A 6,049-nucleotide genomic window follows, 5' to 3' on the forward strand; every position below is an offset into this window, starting at 1 on the left:
GGCAGGGGACAGGCCTCGTAGTCACTGGTGGAGCCCCCTCTGATATCCTTGTCTCCCTGAACAGTTTTCTTTTGTTTTTGTTTTTGAGACGGAATCTGGCTCTGTTGCCCAGGCTGGAGTGCAGTGGCGCGATCTCGGTTCACCGCAACCTCCACCTGCTGGGTTCAAACGATTCTCCTGCCTCAGCCTCCCAAGTAGTTGGTATTACAGGCGTGCACCATTAAACCGGGCTAATTTTTGTATTTTTAATAGAGACGAAGATTCACCATGTTTGTCAGGCTGGTCTCGAACTCCTGGCCTTAAGTGATCTGCCCACCTCGGCTTCCAAAAGTGCTGGGATTACAGGTGTGAGCCACCGCACCCGGCCCCATCTCTGACCACTTTTCCCACCTGCCAACAAACGATGGGGTTTCCTAAGCCCGCAGGACTTCCAGACAAGTCTTCTGCTCTGGAGCCGCTGGGGGCTCAGTCAACATGATCCAGTGTTTGCATCAGACCAGCCTTCCTCTGGGGAGTCGGCCCCAGGCCGCGTGTTGCGGAAGAGCCAAGGGCACCCAATGATGCTCCCCACCAGGGCCCGGATGAGGTGCACTCTGGGGCCGCGGAGCTCTCCTGCGCAGACCAAAAGCCCCAGAGCCGCAGCGATGGAAGGCTTCGCGTCCGAACGTAGCAGTGCGTCCTTGTTGTCACTAGAGGGCGACCGCGCGTAACAGGAAAGCAAAGCGCTGCGGAACCTCGCTCGCACCCAGGCTTGCAGAGGCAGCGTGGGGACGCGGACTTTTTCCAGCGGGGGGGGCCTTGAGGCCAGAAAGGCAACGCAAGGCTGGAGAGAGCAGGAGACTCAGGAGGTGTGACTCTTAAGAGCAATTCCGGGCCGGGCGCGGTGGCTCACGCCTGTAATCCCAGCACTTTGGGAGGCCGAGGCGGGTGGATCACGAGGTCAGGAGATCGAGACCATCCTGGCTAACACGGTGAAACCCCGTCTCTACTAAAAATACAAAAAATTAGCCGGGCATGGTGGCGGGCGCCTGTAGTCCAGCTACTCAGGAGGCTGAGGCAGGAGAATGGCATGAACCTGGTAGGCGGAGCTTGCAGTGAGCCGAGATCGTGCCACTGCACTCCAGCCTGGGCGAAAAAGCGAGACTACGTCTCAAAAAAAAAAGAGCTATTCCGGCGGGGGGCGTTGGCTCACGCCTGTAATCCCAGCACTTTGGGATGCCCAGGTGGGCCTCGGCAGCGCGCGAGCGGCCATCCAAGGGCAGAACCAGAGTGGCTGTGTGTGCTCACAGCTTGTAAATGAAATAATAACTGAAATTACATAACACAACAACAACAACAACGTGTGTTTGGGAGCTTGATGTGAACTCGCTCTGCCCTGCGAATGTGCCGGGCACAGGTTCCTGGGCGTCTGCTCAGGGTTCCGGGGTCGAGGCTCTCATAGGCCATTGGTGTCACCTGTGGGTTAATAAACTGGGAAAGAATGAAGAATGGGATGGGGCTTCAGAAAGGCTGTAACCTGTTGTTTCCAAAGCCAAACCAGGGAAAATAAAGATTTAAAGGTGTCGTGTCCTTTGCAGCAACCTGGATGCAGCTGGAGGCCATTATCCTAAGTGAATAACACAGGAACCGAGAACAAACCAAATATGCATTATTTCACTTTTTTTTTTTTTTTTTTTGAGATGGAATTTCGCTCTTGTTGCCCAGGCTGGAGTGCAATGGCGCCATCTCGGGTCACGGCAACCTCGGCCTCCCAGGTTCAAGCGATTCTCCTGCCTCAGCCTCCCAAGTAGCTGGGATCACAGGCACGCGCCACCACGCCCGGCTAATTTTGTATTTTTAATAGAGACGGGGTTTCTCCATGTTGGTCAGGCTGGTCTCGAACTCCCGACCTCAGGTGATCCACCTGCCTCGGCCTCCCAAAGTGCTGGGATTACAGGCGTGAGCCACCGCACCTGGCCGGTTGCATCTTCTCACTTATAAGTGGGAGCTAGCCATTGGGTAATTATGGACATAAAGATGGGAACAATAGACACTGGGGACTCCTAGATGGGGGAGGGAGAAGGGCAAGGGTTGAAAAACTATAGGGTACTGTGCTCAGCACTTGGGGGAAGGAACCATTTGTACTCCAAAGCTCGGCATCACATGATATGTCCAGCTTACACACCTGCACCTGTACCCCTTGAATCTAAAATAAAAGTTGGAAAAAAGATTTAAAGGTTGCATTTTTGCCCTAATCAAAATGAAAATACAGGGCCAGGCGCGGTGGCTCATGCCTGTAATCCCAGCCTTTGGAAGGCCGAGGCAGGTGGATCGCTTGAGGCCAGGAGTTCGAAACCAGCCTGGTCAACATGGTGAAATCCCATCTCTACTAAAAATACAAAAATTATTTGAACCTAGTGGCCCGCGCTTGTAATCCCAGCTACTCAAGAGGCTGAGGCAGGAGAATCACTTGAACCCAGGAGGCAGAGGTTGCAGTGAGCTGAGATCATACCGCTGCACTCCAGCCTGGGCGACAGAGTGAGACCTTGTCTCCAAAAAATAAATAAATAAATAAATAAATAAATAAATAAATAAAAGAACCAAAATGAAAATACAGTTTTAAAACTACAGGAAACAATGATTATTCATACAACTTTGGATACCTATTTAATTGGATCATAGAATGTGAGGAAAAGAAAAAAAGAACCCTGCTTTTATCCCCTAAAATGTGAATCAAGGTCTGGGCATATTTGAAAAGCAATCTGGAGATACCTTTCTCTAGTCTTTACCTTACCTTCATTCGCAATCCATGTTCATGTGCATCATATAATGTCAGCCCTGAAATATCTCCATGAGGTCGATGGTGCCTCACTCTGTCCCATGGGGGCTGAATTCAGGTCTCAGGTCTGGACGAGGGAAAACGCCTAATAATAATTACCAAAAGTCGCCTTCTGCACGGTCACACCGAGCCAGCGCCTGGGCCTGGAACCGGGCCGCAGCCCCTCAGCCTTGCCCACCGCCTCCCGACCATGGACCCCCGCAAAGTGAACGAGCTTCGGGCCTTTGTGAAAATGTGTAAGCAGGATCCGAGTGTTCCGCATGCCGAGAAAATGCATTTCCTAAGGGAGAGGGTGGAGAGCATGGCGGGTAAAGTACCACCTGCTACTCAGAAAGCTAAATCAGAAGAAAATACCAAGGAAGAAAAACCTGATAGTAAGAAGGTGGAGGAAGACTTAAAGGCCGACTAACCATCAAGTGAGGAAAGTGATCTAGAAATTGATAATGAAGGTGTGGTTGAACCAGGCCCTGATGCCCCTCAAGAAATGGGAGATGAGAATGCAGAGATAACAGAGGAGATGATGGATCAGGCAAATGAGAAAGTGGCTGCTATTGAAGCCCTAAATGATGGTGAACTGCAGACAGCCATTGACTTGTTCCCAGATGCCATCAAGCTGAATCCTCACTTGGCCATTTTGTATGCCAAGAGGGCTGGTGTCTTCGTCAAATTATAGAAGCCAAATGCTGCCATCCGAGACTGTGCCAGGCACGGTGGCTCACGCCTGTAATCCCAGCACTGGGAGGGCGAGGCAGGTGGATCACGAGGTCAGGAGTTCGAGACCAGCCCGGCCAAGATGGTGAAACCCCGTCTCCACTAATAATACAAAAATTAGCTGGGTGTGGTGGCAGGCGCCTGTAATCCCAGCTACTCGGGAGGCTGAGGCAGAGAATTGCTTGAACCCGGGAGGCGGAGTTTGCAGTGAGCTGAGATCGTGCCACTGCACTCCAGTGTGGGTGACAGAGCGAGACTCCATCTCAAAAGAAAAGAAAAGAAAAGAAAAATAATTCCTGATTCAGCTCAGCCTTACAAGTGTCGAGAGAAAGCACACAGACTTTCCCTTCAATTGGATTATGATGAAGATGCTAGTGCAATGCTGAAAGAAGTTCAACCTGGGGCACAGAAAATTGCAGAACATCGGAGAAAGTATGAGCGAAAACGTGAAGAGTAAGAGATCAAAGAAAGAATAGAAAGAGTTAAGAAGGCTCAAGAAGAGCATGAGAGAGCCCAGAGGGAGGAAGAAGCCAGATGACAGTCAGGAGCTCAGTACTGCTCTTTTCCAAGTGGCTTTCCTGGGGGGAGTGCCTGGTAATTGTCCCAGAAGAATGTCTGGAATGGGAGGGGGCATGGCTGGAATGGCCAGAATCCCTGGACTCGATGAAATTCTTAGTGATCCAGAGGTTCTTGCAGCCATGCAGGATCCAGAAGTTATGGTGGCCTTCCAGGATGTAGCTCAGGACCCAGCAAATATGTCAAAATACCAGAGCAACACAAAGATTATGCATCTTATCAGTAGATTGTCAGCCAAATTTGGAGGTCAAGCGTAATGCCCTTCTGATAAAGAGAGCCCTTACTCCAGGCGCGGTGGCTCATGCCTGTAATCCCAGCACTTTTGGAGGCTGAGGCGGGCGGATCACAAGGTCAGGAGTTCGAGACCAGCCTGACCAACATGGTGAAACCCAGTCTCTACTAAAAATACAAAAATTAACCGGGCATGGTGGCACATGCCTGTAATCCCAGCTACTCGGGAGTCTGAGGCAGGATAATCACTTGAACTCGGGAGGCGGAGGTTGCAGTGAGCCGAGATCACATCATTGCACTAGACAGAACTAGGCTCCGTTTCAAAAAAAAAAAAATTATTTCAATAAAACTAATTGGGAACACCAGTATTTCAGAAGGACCTGGGTAGGGACTGGAAGTACTTGGCAGGGCCGCAGCAATCTTGCTGTGTTTTATATAACATGTATCCGGCTGGCCACAGTGGCTCACACCTGTAATCCTAGCACTTTGGGAGGCCAAGGCAGGCGATCACCTGAGGTCGGGAGTTCGAGACCAGACTGACCAACATGGAGAAACCCCGTCTCTACTAAAAATACAAAATTAGCCAGGTGTGGTGGCGCATGTCTATAATCCCAGCTACTTGGGAGGCTGAGGCAGGAGAATCGCTTGAACCCGGGAGGCGGAGGTTGTAGTGAGCCGAGATCGCGCCATTGCACTCCAGCCTGGGCAACAAGAGTGAAACTCTGTCTCAAAAAAAAAAAAAAAAAAAAAAAAGGAAAACATGCATCCTTCAGCAGTTGCCCTTAAATCTTACACTGTGGTGAAGGGATGATTTTTTTGTAATGCTGCGGTAGAGTTGGATTATTTAGTTCTGTTCTTGTCCAGTATATCTAATAAATGTTTCATATTATTTCCACATAAAAAAATAGTTACCAAAAGTCCAATACGGTTGTGGGCAGGACACACAGCTGCTGCTTGGTCTTCCAGACAGCTATTTCTCAAGACCTTCCTAAACCAAACATTCAAATATGGAAGTGATTCCGGAAACATTTTTGGTTGTCACAACTGGAAGCCAGGAGTTGCTACTGGCAGCTGGTGGGTAGACACCAGGGATGCTGCCAAACATCCTACTATACACAGGACAGCCCCCTAAAATGAGGAAGTTTCTAGTCCAAAATATGGAGAGTGTGGAAGTCGAGGAAACTTGAAATATGAGAATATTTATTTGGCTCCTTTAAAAATCGCAGTCCAGGCCAGGCATGGTGGCTGGAACCTGTAATCCCAACACTTTGGGAGGCCAAGGTGTGCGGATCACCTGAGGTGAGGAGTTCGAGACCAGCCTGGCCAACATGGTGAAACCCGGTCACTACTAAAAATACAAAACTTAGCCGGGCATGGTGGCAGGCGCCTGTAATCCCAGCTACTCAGGAGGCTGAGGCCGGAGAATCACTTGAACCTGGGAGGTAGAGGATGCAGTGAGCCAAGATTGCACCACTGCACTCCAGCCTGGGCCACAGACTGGGACTCCGTCTCAAAAAAAAAAAAAATAAATAAAAATAAAAATTGCAGTCCAGAGTTGTTCCTTTGCCTGTTCTCCTACTGCACAGTAGGTAACCTTTCCATTTCCATTTCCAACAAACTTCCCAATTGTTTGACCATTTTTCAAGCCATTGTGCCAGTTCCTATCAGTTTCGGAGCAGCACGGAGAGTTCAGTAATGTGGGTGCAATAGTGA

At 49.8% G+C, this 6,049-nt stretch overlaps 1 pseudogene; it reads left to right on the forward strand.

The window, feature by feature from the left end:
- Window positions 1–876: 876 nt before the first annotated feature.
- Window positions 877–3,752, forward strand: LOC100976876 (hsc70-interacting protein-like; annotated as a pseudogene).
- The last annotated feature ends 2,297 nt before the right edge of the window (window positions 3,753–6,049 follow it).

This window comes from Pan paniscus, chromosome 6, assembly GCF_029289425.2.
Source record: "Pan paniscus chromosome 6, NHGRI_mPanPan1-v2.0_pri, whole genome shotgun sequence".
Taxonomy (NCBI): Eukaryota; Metazoa; Chordata; class Mammalia; order Primates; family Hominidae; genus Pan; species Pan paniscus.